Source organism: Siniperca chuatsi, linkage group LG23 (assembly GCF_020085105.1).
Source record: "Siniperca chuatsi isolate FFG_IHB_CAS linkage group LG23, ASM2008510v1, whole genome shotgun sequence".
Lineage (NCBI taxonomy): Eukaryota > Metazoa > Chordata > Actinopteri > Centrarchiformes > Sinipercidae > Siniperca > Siniperca chuatsi.
The window spans coordinates 13,303,753-13,319,875 of NC_058064.1; the positions used below are offsets into that span (position 1 = coordinate 13,303,753).

General features: G+C 40.4%; 1 long non-coding RNA gene across 1 annotated transcript; it reads left to right on the plus strand.

The window, feature by feature from the left end:
• The first annotated feature begins 299 nt into the window (after nt 1–299).
• Nucleotides 300–6,335, plus strand: LOC122871104. Its single transcript, XR_006376787.1, has 5 exons — nt 300–352; nt 1,909–1,977; nt 2,688–2,901; nt 3,581–3,912; nt 5,838–6,335. It is a non-coding gene; the product is annotated as an uncharacterized LOC122871104 (long non-coding RNA).
• The last annotated feature ends 9,788 nt before the right edge of the window (nt 6,336–16,123 follow it).

Consider the following 16,123-nt stretch of genomic DNA (forward strand, 5'->3'; position numbering starts at 1 on the left):
AAAAATAAAATATATTAGAGCCTTTTGCGTTGTATATTCTACATTAAAATATTGCTAGTACAGGCTACTGATTGAAATATCGGTCAAAATATCATATTCAGTGGAGCCTACTTTGGGACTAAAACATTAAATACAGGTGTAAGTTAAAAAAAAAATACTTTGACAAAATAAATTCTCAAACTTTCTTGTTTCCAAAGTTTTCAACAACATCTTTCCATATCCTTCCTCAGCATGTAATTGCTCAGTTGTCATGAATATGATTTAATTGGTATCACGTGACCTAAGTGTGACATTTCGGTCACGTGGGAGGAAGGCCACGATACGTGGTTGTGGTTCATAGCCTCGGAAACAAGTAAGTTGTTTTTTTATTTTATAGTTTTTTTTTATTCATTGTCAAACTGTCCCAGGGTGAAGAATAAATCTTAACACTCAAAGTTTAAAAAATAAAACTTGTAGAACCTACATAATGAACATTTAAAAGTATTACTGGATTTTCTTTATTTTATTCAGCTGAGTAAAATGCTTTTGAACACTTTTGATATATAAAACAAGTCTTCGACATCAAATAAATCAATAGTGATTGTTCAAAATGTCATTAAGGCAAATTCATCTTTCTACAGGCTTTTGTTATATTATTATTTATGAAAATGATTATTTTAAACGTGGTAATATGATTTAATAACCATAAATCATATGGTCCTGGAGACCCTAGGCCTCTTTAACAGCTCAAAAAACACTCAGAACATTGTTTTAGCAGCTTGATACTTCATGACTTTTCCTAATTTTATTGGAATGGCTTATAAACATCATGAACTGAACTGATGACGTGTTTCACAAGCTAGCTACAGAGAATGTCACATGGTTAAATACAATGGATTTTCATATGCTCTATATATGTGATTGTGTTGAAAGAACTTTTTTAAGCAGCACTACCCCTCCCAAATCCCAAATCCCACAGTAAGACTTTTAAGATTTCTGTAACTGGAGTTTTGTAAGACATAGGGAGTTAAACCTCTCTGCAGTCTAATTGACCCCAAACATAAGTAAGGTTACTCTGTAGGATAACGTACTGTAGATTTCTTTGTCTGAGAATGTCAGACAGACTGCAAGAAATATAAAACTATATATATATATATATATATATATATATATATATATATATATATATATATAAAACACCTTATTTGGTGTGATAACAAAGCTTATGATCATTGCCATATTTTGTCACCTTCATCAAATAGTAAGTCCAGTTTGTGGCAATAGGAAGGGTTACCACTTCAGTACTTTTCTGCATACTGGGTTTACATACTGGGTCTGCACACTGTGAGGTCAGTGGGACCCCAAATAATACAGGAGGTGAAGCCAATTTCAATAAAACACGGGTTAAACTCTGTTGGTTGGATCTTTGTCAACCTTGGTTACAAACTAAGCCCCTGGCCAACCTTACCTCTATGAAGAATATTAACAAAACTGCTGTAGGAAGTCAGCTGGAAAGTTAGCCAACATGAGTTAAAAGTTTGAACAAATATAGATATATACCAGAATTATAATCTAAACAACCTCTTCAGTGCCAACATCATCTTTTACTTTTCTCCATTTCAATTCATATATAATTCACTTTAAATAAGTTGTGTCCTCTGTGTAGTCAGTAGGGTATTGTTAGTGCACTGTCTTGCTGATTGCCATCATAGCCATTGAACCCTATTGGTAACAGTATAAGTGAGATTTAAGCCTTGGTAACATGAGAGTGTGGAGGTGATTGATGTGAAATATGCCCTCCCTCATTGACTGGCTGAACTCCATTTTCTGCTCCTAATGCAGAAATCACTCTGGGTCCCCAGCATAATGATTTACGATGAATCTGTGTCAATGTTGAACTCAGCAAACCCCACGTAATCCATCTTGCAGATATACCTACCTACCCCGCCCCACCTTGCCTGCTCTCGCCCACCCGTCCCCTGTCTTCGCAACGGGAAGGTAAGGAATGCGGCTCTCTCTCTCTCCGTCTATAAGTGTTGAATCCATTACAGGGCTGATGTGTAATCACAGAGGACCTCTGTGCCCCCCTCAGACTGTAATTACCTGGATACAGATACTCCCTCTCTCCATCCCCTAGAGCTGCTCGAAGCCAAGAACTCTGTTAACCAGCATGCAGTGCTTTCAGCCTGCCTATCTGGGTGGCAATATGGAGATATATTTGAGAGATGGGGCCTGTAAGAAAAAATCATGGATAAAATTGCATTTAAGTAATGGGATTTTGACCTTGTAGTGTGTAATGGCCGCAGTTCACCTCAGAGATTGAATCATGCACAGAGCAAATCAAAGCCTGCACCTCGAAAAACTGACTGCGAGGTTCTCCCCACATATGGAAATCTTCTGAGGACTGTAGCCTACATGCAACATGACTGAACCGTGAAATCAACCCCCGTTGTCTGTCTTTGTCTCTCTCACATAGTGACATCGCTGTTGCTGCTGACAAACATTATCTTGTGTGTGATCATGTGCACAGTGTCATCCCCCACTCCCTCCCCCCTTCTTCAAAATAAGTCAAAGTGGAGCCGGCTGTGTAGACACAGTAGGCTGTCACACTGTGTCAAGCGTTGGTGTCAGCATTGCATCTGTTGCAGTCACATCTCAGAAGACACAAGGAAACGTCTCTCTGTTGACTTCATCTGTTTGTTTGGCAGGCTGCCTGATTGCTGGAGTGTGTACTGCAAAGAGAAGCACCGGCTCAGTCGGTGCACACGCTGCCGACAAGCCTAATCCTCTTTTCGCCGGGAAAAGGAGGGAATCTGGCCCCAAACAAACACGCATCTCTGTTTGTGGCTTTCCCTGGCATACACACAAACATCCCAAAAACACTCCCACTGCAAGCTCCCACGCTGCAATAATCCATGCATCGTAAGTCTTTGCTGCTTGTCTTGAACAGAATAACACAAGAAAAAATTGGTTCTAATTAGTGCAGTACTGCAATAGTCCAACATTTTGGGAAATGCGCTTATTCGCTTTCCAGTTAGATGAGATTACTGATACCACTCTCACGTCTGTAGTATGTACAGATACTGTATGTAGCTGGTGGGCATCCCGTTAGCTTAGCATGGTCTTAGCTCTGTCCAAAGGTAACAGAATTCACCTGACTCCAAAAAAAACTGACTGGGAGGTTCCCCTCTAAAGTTCACTAATTAGGTTATACCTCGTTTGTGTAATCCATACAAAACCTGAAGGGTAAAAACAGACAATTTTAGGTTTTACAGGGGGCTTATATGCCAGACTATTTCTTAGGTGAGCTTTAGAGGCGTAGGTAGATAGATTTTGTTATGTGCTTCCAGTCTTTATGCTAAGCTAGCTGTCTTCTAGCTCAAGCTACATATGGTAGATGTACAGACCTTACAGACATTAGAGTGGTATCAATCATCTCAAATAACTCTCGGTAAGAAAGTGAAAAAGCCTATTTCCTAAAACTGTTCTGGTAACACACAGTCTGAGCAGTGTTTAGTTTGCTGATACACCTTTATCATTAACTGTGAGGATCCCCTCTTATCACAAGTTTCTTGCTAACCGCATTTGTTTTTTGTTACAGGGTAAAACTTTTGCAGAAACTGAGCTGGAAAGGAGAAATGGCTGTAGGACAGAACATCTGTAATTATCCCTAATGAGCTTATTCTATGCAGGCTGCGATTTAGAAATGCAAAAGTTGGCCCACGTTGGCCTTCGCGTCGACTTTAATGGCCAGGCGAAAGAGTTGAGGTGTCGCTTTGAACAGCAAGAACCGGCACCTGTACCTGATCAAATCTTCAAAGATTTTACACACAAGTCCCCACAGAATGAGTAGAACTTAATAAGTAAGGCTTTTTGAAGCTGACCGTGACACCAGCTGAACCCTGACACCCTCACATGATTAATAGCATTATGGTAAGTCCTTTTTTTTCATGTAAAGGATTGTTTGAGGCTGTCTGATCAAAACATTCAACCTTTTATTGGTCCAGCTGTCAAAGGAAGCAGACTTTGTGTTTGGCAGTTTGAATCTTTCTGTCTGGATGGGGAATGGACATGAATAGGGCATGAATTTATAGACGTGCCAAAGAAAAATCTCTCTATGATCAGAATGAAGCCTGTTACTGCAAGTGATTAGCGTTTCAATGCAAACAAACACTCTATTCCTCATGGAACAAGGAATCTCGGAGTTGAATAATCTCTGACTTTCTGCTTATATAGCTGAACATCTGGACTCCCAAGTTTGGAGTGAGAAGAGCGCACATAATCAGTTGCAAATGTTCACACAAAAGCACCAGACTTCATAAATATGTATCCCTCGGATAAAGAAAGAGCATAGCAGGTGATTGACGATTAATATGGACATTAAAAACAAAAAGAGTCCACTCGGCGGGTTATCACAATAACTTGAGCCAGGCGATGCGAAATCCACATGTGAAGAAGAGGCCTGCGCCACAGCTTTAGAGAGGATTCAAAATGGCTTCCGCCCGGCTCCTGGAATAATATGAGATCAAAGTTGACATTCATCTGTGATTAATTTAACTTTATTGACAATCATCCAAAGCCACCGAGACAGAAACTGTGTTTGACCCGTCATCCAGGCTCATTGCTCTGCCATATGCTGATGTTTTGATGATATGTGGAAACTAGAGAAAGGTGGAACCTGGTTTAAAACTTAGGTCAAAATGCAGACACCACTTGACATGAGAAACAATAATACTCACACACTAATACACTCACAGCACCATATATGCCTCTTATAAGCCACCTCCTCATTTCTCCAGCATCATAACACGTGGAACAAACACATCTTACATGATGACATTTTACACTGTGGGAGTGAGTTATGACATGCTACTTAACATTACATACATGCCACTCAAGCTTGCAGAGACGTTGACTTATCAGACTATATTGTGACAATTGATGCAATGTGTTACAAGTTTGTCATAGAGAGCTGCTTACATTATCTGACCCTTAGGCACACACTTGGGAAACACTCATGATCACTGCAGTTGTGAATTAGGAGTAGCAGCTTAATGCTTGAATGAAACTCTCATCATTATTATTATTGTTATGTTAGGAAATCTGCCTTCCCATGTGTAAAAATAAACACAATTTTGCACATAGGTCCAGTCCTATGCCAAACATCCTCAACAGGTATTGTGGGCCAATAGTCCTGATGGTGGCGCTACAGCAACCGTCTAAAGTTTAAAACTTTGAAAATTCTTAACAAATCAGTCATATGTGCTACCACTTTGCAACTTCCATCAAAATGTACGCCCAATTGAGTATAATAGTCAAACTAATAAAAACCTCCTCCCACATTTTTTATGCAATCGACACGAAACTTGCCACAATGCATCTTCAGACTGTCCTCCACAAACAATCCAGCCAGATTTTTGAAATTTTAAAAATGAGCCTACAGTGCATCAAAATGTTTTTTCGTAAACAGTACGGTAAACAGCTACTGCAAATTCTTGATAAAATAAATCTCTGATGTTTATGGAAAAAAATGACAACATTTTGTAGTTATGGTAGATGTTGTGTGGTAAATTTCAGAATTTTATCTCAAAAACTGAATTTTTGACAGTATTTTTTTATTCTATCTTCATGTAAACCATTGCAGTCAATGGAAATAGAGCATCTTTAAACATCAGTTTGTCATTTATGGAGCATGCAATCTATGTTGTCTAGATGAAGTTCACACATTCTCAGAATTTTGTCTTGATAACTGAATTTTTGACACTGGTTGAAATCTGCCTTAAGCCGTTATCGCAACCTTGGCGGTTGCATAAGTCTTAGCGTGAAGCCACCTCTGATTTTCTTGTTTCTGTGGGTAGCTCAACATGATCAAGATGTGCTGTTGGGAACAGAGGTGAGTTCAAGACCTGGATGATGCACAATGAACATCTTATCAGTAGTCATCAACCCTGCTCCCGGAGAGCTGCTGCCATGCATGTTTTAGGTATCTCCCCACTCACACACCTGATTCTAATTATTAACTCATTATCCAGCCCTTGACAAGCGTCAGTTGCTCACATTTTTTTCACAACTGACACCAAACTAACAAATGGTTTTTTGGTTGGCAGGTATCTTAGCACGATCATGATTTGCCCTTGGTGTGTAAGGTTGTGAGTTTGAGTTCTGGGTGATGCAGAATATATTTGCTAATGTCTACTCAGCCATTGTGCTGTGTGGATTAGGAAAGTGTGATTTCAAGGTTTAATAACTTCTCCATCTTCCTCCTTCTTCTTCCTCCTCCTCAAAATGCCTGGCCCGACTCACAGCTGCGCAGCAGCAATAATTATTCTTGTTTTTCAGATGTTATGCATTTCCAACACAAATTCCACTAAGTGAATAAATTAAATAAATTAAAAATCTGCAAATGTTACATTTTTACTCCTGAAAGTTTTGTGTCTTCTTTGTCCTTTACTGCCTTTGTTGTCCAATGTGGAATGATAATCAAAAATGTCAGACAGTTTGGATTTCTATGATCCCTCACAGATTTATGATTAGCATAAACCATAAGCCAAGCTAAAGCAACACTGGCTAAAATCACAGTGGGATCCTTATTTGTTAAGGCGTGATGCCTCATAGCCTGTGTGTCCTGCTTTGAGCTTTCTCATATGGTGCCAGCACGTACCCCTGAGTCCTGTTAGCGAAACCCCCCGGGTTGGGCAGATCAAATTTTACCCACAGACTCTCATAGCCACCTGCATGCACATGAACCCAAACACACAAATGATACACAAACAAAGCACAAATATGTTCCCATATTCATGTAATAACTCTCTCTGTCTCTCTCTCTCTCTCTCACACACACACACACGCACGGACACACTTCCCTGCTTGCTCCTCCACAGTCCACAAACATACCTATTTCTTGATTAATTGGATGGCCCTGCCTAAGCTTCCTAGATTAGGCTTTGACATAGGTTATAATTAAATAAGACAAATTCAGGAAGTGTATGAAATCTCTCATTTCCTGAACAGAAATGTGAGTTTTAATTTACCTCATGCCGAGACAAGCTGTGGTCACCTGCAGAGAGCCAATTCACTGTTCATCACTCGGCGCATGATGTCTGGCTTGGACAGAATGCATCGTTAAAATAAACCCCCAATGCCAATTTATGGAACAGCGGTCAAATATTTATCCAGTTGATGAGCTGGGCTGTGTGTTCCTCCCTGACAATAATTAAAGACAAACCCAAGCTAAAGGTGAGCAGCAGCCATGACATCACTTCACAACGGCGCTCAGATGGCCAGGTTTGAATAAGTAGTGGTCAATACAAAAGGGTTCTGATTTGTTATTTTTCCTTTCCTGAGTCATGCCAGATGAGTAAAAGGATGGATGCTGGATGTGTTGGATGCAGCTTTGGTTGTTTTTTCCTGTTAGCATGTGCTGAAGCATGCTGGGTAAACATCCTAAATGTCAGAGTGACTGCTTAACTTCAAACTAATTTAACCTCCTCAACAGCTGCGGCGAGAATAAGCAATGTCAGTCTGGATAACAGAAATAAATGAGTTTGCCTTGTTGATCTGAACCTTTCACCTCCACCAAAGCACAACACCCCCCTGCTCGACATGACGCAGTGGAATATCTGTCTAATTCTCTCATCTGGAAAAAAGAGTATATTCCCCATCTTCCACTGCACATGCAATAGACTTCATAGATGTGAGAATGAGCCTCGATGCCCTTATTCCCTTATGGTTGCCTGCTACCTCCTCAACGGAAGCTATTGCAACGTAGGCATGAATGGGTATGAATGGAGTGCTGGGTTGTGTGCTGTGGGAAGGGCCTGTTGTGAGAGCTGGGGTTTCTCAGACAGGGATCACAGCCTGAGGTGCTGCGTGTGTCCAATGAACAGTGCTCAGCACCCTGGGATAACAATGAGAGCAGAGCAGTTCTGAAAATCAATAAACTGCTGGAGCTCTCAGTGGTCTCCTTCATAGAGAAATAACAGCATGCCAGAGTCAATCTGTGTCTCTTTCTTTTTCCTTCTATCTCTTTTTACACTCTCTTTCTCTTCAGCTTTTGTTTTATTTATATATATATATATATATATATATATATATATATATATATAGATAGATAGATAGATAGATAGATAGATAGATAGATAGATAGATAGATAGATAGATAGATAGATAGAAACACCGCTCACATAAAAAATTAAAAAAGTGAAGTAAGGTCAAAAAAGTGTGTGACAGTGCTACATACAGTAAACACTAACTCATCTGAAGAAATATTCTATACATCTTTCAGTTAAATATGCCCTTATAAATGTCACATCTAATCCATGGACTCACACAGCATTAACGTGAAGATTGTGAGACGTGCATGGCAACAAGTCAGGATGGGAGAAAAGGGGGATTTTGTAAATCTCCCATCAAAGTTGTCTAATTATGTTAATCAAGAATTCTCCAAATGTCAGCGTTGCTGGAGAGGATGAGATTTTGGAGAGAGAATACTGTAAATGGTGAACCAACCAATCAGCTGGACCACAATGATAGTAGTGACATTAATTAATTAAAGGTGGACATACAAAAGAGGCAGGCTTAAATCATGGGCACACTTCAAAAGTGAACACATGAATTAATATCAAGAATCAATTTGTTGCGAGATAAATGTTTTCTTACGCTGAATCAGCATAGATTTCGCTCAGCGTTTATGGAAATAAAAAAGAGAAAGAGTTTTGCTACTGAATGAGAAATCTGCCATCTTTAGAGTGTGACATCCACTAGAACTCGCTGATAGAACTAAATTAGTAGAAGCATGTGTGCGAAACATTTTTTTCCCACCTCTTAAATAATAAAATTGAACAAAACTCTTTTAAAAACCCCAATATTATGTCTGACCACGCATTCAAAATAAGGGATGCTGAACAGAATTGCCAGATAAGATCATTCAGCAAGACACCTGCTAGTCTGACACTAATCTGACCTCAGCATAAAGATGTTTAGAGCTTTAATGCATGCTTTAATGCACTTATTTGCTTTCTAGCCCATAGTTAGATAGTTAGCTTAGCTTAGCATAAATGCTGGAAACATAGGGAAACAGCTAGCCTGGGTCTGTCTGAAGATAACAAAATCCACTTAGCAGCATCTCTAACGTTCAAATTAATGCATTATATATTGTGTGTTTATGCGTACAAAAACTGAAGTGAAGTAAAAATGACAGGTTGTTGTTTTATGGGGGCTATGTGCCAGACAGTTTCTCTGCGCTGGTTCTAGGCTAGCTGTTTCCCCCCAGTTTCTGGTCTTCATGCTAAGCTGAGCTAGCTTCAAGAAAATGTTAGCTTATCTGCTGGTTGTAGCTTCATATTTAGTGTACAGACAGTGGTATCGATCTTTTCATTTAACTCAAATAAGCCTATTTCCCAAAATGTCAAACTATTTCTTCAGTGGCTACCCTAGTATAGTATTATATGCAATATAAAAAATATAACACAAAGGAATTAGCAATTTATTCTTAAGCAAAATAGAATATTAATAATAGCAGAGTGAAACGTGCTTTCAGACTCCAGTAAAGCAGCAGGTTGTGTGGGAGAAAGGGAACAGTAGACATTAAAAACAATCAAGCTGTTTATTGTGTTTGCAATAATTAGATCTTTAACAGCAGGAGGCTTTTTTCTTCTGATTCTCTAATTTGATACAGTATCGTCTCATCACTGTGCCGCAGGTTAGCCACATAGGGAGGAAACATTAATTTAATCTAACACTTCATTCAAAACTCCAGGGGATCCCTGCTAAGTGTTGCATCTGACTATTAAATTAATGTTGTTTGTTTCATGACGGAACAAATAGGATATACTTGATGAATTAGCTCCTTTGCTGAGCAGAAAATTGGACAATTTAAATGATGCGCTGTAGTGATTGCAGCATTATTAACATAAGTGTGGGCAATATTGGATAACTAACAGACTGGAGTTTAAATGTAGTGTTATCGCTTAATATTAGTATTTAATATCAATTTGATGAAGTGAATCATATTGAGTCTCAGAGCTTTGCTGTGATATATGATCATTCCAAAGACACATTAATAATTTGAAGATCTGTTGCCAGGGCACCCTTGTAATTCTTGATTACTGACTGCATGTAATGCAGATGATTAAAGCTCTTGTGACATGCATTTTAAATGTAACTGGATGAGTGTCAGATAAAATGTAAATGAGAAATGTAAACTTTTTCATTATAAATAGTCAAACAAACTGATCTGTGATTCCTAGCAGTCAGTGACGTGTCAACTATTCTTTAGGACACATATACAGACTGTGGTATAATTCCCATAACACAACAGAACTCTCTGGAATGGGCTGGAGACAGAACAAAACATTACGCCCCATTTGCATGTCATTAGGAAAATGGGAAGCCACCTCCCCCTGTGGGTTTAACCCCTTATAAATATATTTAAATATATAAATATCATGAATACATTAATTGAAATTGCCCTCACAACACAACCACTTAAACCACGCCACAGTTCCACTGTGGAGCTGCATTGTCTCTCTTGGGAGAGGTCATGCGTGCAGATGGCTCTATGCACACCTGGCAACATGCACGCACATGCACACACACACAAACAAAAATCATTACAACTTGGCCACATACTTTACCCAACTTATCTGTGACCTTCTCATAAACGCACACAGAGAGCCTCACACTCCACCCTCTATAAAATAGTCACACACACATCCTTCCTCACCACCCGCACCTCCCTGTCACATAATCCCAGCCCTCGTTCTGACTTTACAACACAGACTGTCTCTCTCTGTCTTTTGCTACTTTCCCCTGTTTTCTCCCTCGCCTTTCTCTCTGTTGTCATGGATCAGCGGAGAGAGCAATTACATCAGCGTCGGTCTGGCGGCCTGGAGATGAAGAGCTGTGTGGCTGTGGGCAAACACCTGGCCACGGTTAGAGGAGCAGAGCAGGAGCAGGAGCAGGAGGAGGAAGAGGAGGAGGAGGAGGAGGACAAGGAGATGCAGTGTAGACAGATGTGCTGCAGGTTCTTTGAGCTGTGGGGAGGCCTGGAAGCACAGTGTGTGTTGGGGGGTTGAGTTCTGATGGAGAGCACTGAAGCACAAACGTGAGAACCTACAAGATGTGTGTGTGAGTGCCCATTTGTAAATCATGTGTGAGTTGGTTGAGTCGAGTCAGTGAAGCCTTAAAACAACCCCCCATCACAAGCAGTTAACATTACAATCCTTCACAGCAGTCAAAACTCTGCACCACCAAAGTTTCAGGCGATCCATTCAGCATGCGTCTGTCTGCCTTTCTACTTATTGACAGTCACATTCATTTGCATTACAAAAGGAAACTGTTTGAAAATATGCACAAAACATGTCATCTCTGATATGGCTTCAAAAATGCTTCAAACATACCCAAAAACACTGGGAAAACTGCACCGAAACTCAAATGTAAAGAGGACAATAGAATGTAAAACACTTGCCGGGCTGCCATTTCCTCTAATCTGTTGCTGAGGGATATTTAACTTTAATGTGACGAGAGAAGACGGAGAGAAAGAAAGAGAGAAAAAGTGTGCCAATGACATGAAACAAGGAAAAAGAAAGAAAGAAATTGAGCAAGAGGGGAAGGGAGAGGGTGAGGGAGTGGGGTTGCGTGAGGATCACAGATCTGGTCTTTGACCTCAGTCTAACCTCCAAGAGGCCTTAGACAGACATGTGGTTGCCATCTGGCCTGGCTTACCATGCTATTATACCACCTGATTTATTCTTAAATGTTACATGGATTATGCTGCTATGGATGATTTAGCTGTTGTTTTGTTCATAGCTCAAGTTGGTTTAACTATTGCTTAAAGCCACAAAGTATCGTACATTTAAAAAAGCATTTTTAGGTACTGTATATAATTTGAATTTTAGTGTTTACATAAATCAAAGCAATTGACCAAATTTTGGTTTACCTTGAATATGTTATCTGTTTGATTTGATCTGATTTCAAACTAATATACTGTCTGGATATATGGATATGTGTTTCTGCATTAGTTCTTCATTCAGTTCTTCAACACTTCAGTATGATTAAGAGGTGCTGGTACTATAGAGGGCAACACTGGACTTTTTACTCCATTATTTTTATATGAAGATTACAGTTAGTACTTACTTTGCAGACAAAGATGTTACATGCAAAACATACGACAAGGTCATAAAATATGACAGGTTGTTTAAAGTTAAACTTTAAAAAAAAGAGTTTAAAGCACCCAACTGAAGAATCAGATCTGTACTTTTTTAACAAAAGTTGTTGGAACACACATGGCCTCAGATTTTCTACTACTGGGCAGCCACCCTGTGTTACACATGCATGTTGAAAAAACAGGTTTAAGTGGCACTTAAGATGGAGCTGAGCTGGGAGCTTGTACAGACCCAATGTAGACAGCAGCACTAATTAAAATGACAGCTTATACATTTAGAGAGACAAACAAGTAAAACACTTGGCTAGGATGCTTGTGTTGTAGAGTACAGGCAATGTAAACCACAGCCTTTCTTTTCTTAGATTCTTGTCTGGCAGTGAAGAGGGTAAAAGTGAATGGGAGTGTGCTGCTACTTAATCACCTCCAGACTTCCATTTAGGTTGTGGAAATTGTATCACGCAACAAAGAAATACAGAGATAGTATGTTTTATAACCTGCTTTCAAAGTGTATTTTTACAAGACAGACATGCAACAAAGTGAGGCAGACGCTTAGGCTGCTTTGGCTGAGCAGAGGCGGCCCTAGCTGGGATGGAAAAGTTGGAGCTGCAGGCCCACAGCACTGCTAGCAGAGGTGACAAATGCAGGGCCTATTAATAAGTTTACTGGTAGAAGATACAATTGGTAGCCGAGCAGTACAGTAACCCAGAACAGACAAACCAAACACTGGCTCCAGATAGGGCCTTTCACGTTTTTTGTGAGTTTTGCGGCCACCGTAGTTTCTCCTACACGCTTGGAAGGGGAGGGTGATGCGAGAAGTAGTCAAATGGTTGCATTGCAAACTGCAATTTCACCACTAGATGCCACTAAATCATACACACTGCTCCTTTAATGTAGGGTTTCTATATCATCCAGTGACTTGATTTATAGTGTGTATAACTCTGAATTCTGAGGCCTATTTTATTCACAAGAGCATGGAAGGAACTCCACATCGTACACTTTGCTTGTGAGAGACCAGAAAACTGGCACATGAATAAGGACTCAAATGGAGACTCATGAGAGGGAGGCTGAAGCACTACAACAGTCTTTACATGGTCAGTGTTGAAAAATACATTTGTTATCAGAAAAGCAGCCAGACAGTTAGCCAAGGAGGCTGAAGGTAAAAACAGGAAGAAAAAAAACAGGTATGAAGTCATACAGGAAGGCAGGCAAACATAGAAACTGCCAGAAAGCAAAAACAACATAGACTATGTGGAAAAGGAGTGAATGCTGGCTGGGGAGTGTATATGCACTGTGGCTGATTGGTCAGGTAATGGGTATTAATTTTAATACGTTCAAAAATATGAAGATATTTTAAAAACATCAGTCTTGGAAATCTCCCACAACCATGTCTTCATGTCAAGTAACGTAGTGTGAAAGTGTTCCTTTTACTACAAACAGGGCAATGTAGACTTTGAGTAGAAAATATTACAATTTTATCTGCCTGCTAAAAAATGAAATGTATATTAAAGATAAATATTGGCTCAACTGTTGATGATTATGCAGCTGGAATGACAGATCCAGTTTGACGAGCTCTGTATATAAACGTTTTGCAGCAGCTGTAGCTTGGCTTATAGATCTAGCTAATGCAACTCTAATCCGAGGATGCTGATCTTTGTTCTCTGCAGCTCGCCTCTAACCCAACTCAGAGGCACTTGTTGAGATGAGTGTAAAGCCACAGCATGCCTACTAGCCAATTAACAGTAAAATCAACCCAAACAGATTTCCAATTGATAAATCTTTAATGATACCAGGGATTTTACACAAATGCACACTTGACAGTGCTAATTTAAAGCAAATAGGAAGCTTGATTAAAAATTCCCCAGGCAGGGTGGGGGGAAGATAAATGTTTGAATAATTTATCAGATTTAATTGACACGACTGCGATGTTGTAAACAGAAATGTTTTGATGTTCGTAATGCATTTTGACACGATGAGATTTTGGTATGGTTCCAAGGAAGAGAGCAATGGAATTTGAGAAAGTGGGGAGAGATTCATGGGGGGGGGGAAACTCCTGGAAGTGAAAGAGGCAGTGGAGGAAGAGGAGGGATGAAGGGTACCCTTAGTACTCTCTATTTACATATTATTCCAGATCAAGCTGCCTGTACAAGCACTACTGGGTATTTTATCATAACGAAATAAAAAAAAAAATAAGGCAGGGAAAGTGCTGGGCTATGATAGGAGGTGCAAGTGATCAGCAAACACAATGATACACAAGCCTGGGAGCCAGCCTGAGGCTACAGCACTTTGGTTTGACCCCAAGAATGTGACACTAAACAAGGATATAAATCCTATGAGAATTGAGAGAGGAAAGAGAAGGGGGGGGTGTCGGTAAGAAAGCTTTAGAAATATGACGGAAACCTTGTCGTATTCCACAGGCTCATGTTCCACTGGGGACCTAGCAGGGGTTACATGGCCGGCAGGTGCAGGGCCACCACTTGTCCGATAAGAAACCGATCTGCATGTGCCTGTCTGCTTTCCTGTCCGCCCGGCCCCTGGTAAACATCCCGGTTATCTGCAAACAAACACAGTTTACTAGTGACTATGAATGAATACATCAAATTTTGATGGAATTGCCATGTTGGGCTCCTCCGAATGCATCTCCACCATGATACAATGTACACCTGAATACATGAATAGCCAACAAGGAAGCCCTCGCTGTTTGTAGGGGTAATGTTGACAGAATTTTTAAAGATGTTATTTTGATTTGACACGACTTCTGGCTCAGTGGCGTTCGGAGGGGGGAGATACAAGACAGACAGAGGAAGAGACAGAAAATCATACAAGGACGGCCTGTGTCTGGGGAAGGGACAAGATAAACAGCAGTGGGAGAAGCTAGCGAGGACGGAGACGAAAGACAATCACCTGGTATGGGATGGAATCACCATATTGACTGTCATGGGGACAGGATAGAAAGAGGGAAGGGGGGAGGAGACAAAGATACACAAGCCAGCAGATAAACAGGTCCAGAAATGACAGGCTCACAGTGACAATCCTACACATAAAGACATAAAAGCACTAACGCATAAAGACAGATGCAAAGATATATTGTAGAATGAGATGTCAGCATTACAGACAGCAAAATAAAGTCACCCAGACTGCCGGCAGGTAATGTAAGTAATTGGCTCCATTTGTTTTTTCTTACACCTTCAATTTATTCCCAGCAATGACAATAAGAGTCAAAGTGAAAACCACAATGCGCCTCCACACTGTACTGCACACACAATGCAAAAAGGGGGCCAGGAGCGAAGCTGACATTACAACAAATGTGTTTATGTTGCCTAACAATGTATCGCTTCCACATCAAAGGAAGCCTCACCTTTTGCAAAAGGAAGCGAGGGTGAAGTAAGTGGAGGCCCTCGCTTTATTAACTCCCAATCAATAAACATGCAGTCGGTCGCAAGGTAATCAGGAAACACTGGCAAATGGCCTGACAATGTATCAAAGCCGATGCTCCGAGGCAACGGCACAAACTCTAACAAGCATTTTATTACTGGTAGCTGTTACTGACATTAGTCAAAAACCAAGAGAGATAAAATAGAATAAGGAATGCAGCGTGGCTGGCTGAGAGGGCCCTTGGCTGACAGCGTGCACCTCGCGTGTTTGATAGCTGCACGCCTCCTCTTTGATATGATAACAAATATAAATTGTTTAAAAACATCAAATGGGCAGTGAGCTAGAAGCAGACTTGCTGTGACGGTTGTCTGGTCTAGGGGGCGATGAAGCTGCCTGTCCGCAGATGTGGGACGTTTCTGCTGCAGGCTTTTTATTTGAGCCACAGGATGTTTTTGTGGGATGATGATGCTCAATTTTTGGCCGAAACAAAGCTACTCTGCAAAAATAGCTCCTCTGTGTCACTGCTTGTCTGTCTTTTGGCTTTTCTGCATGTCTACAGTGTGGGTTTTTTTTGTCACTGTGGTGTCCAATGGTGGTGGTAGAAGTATT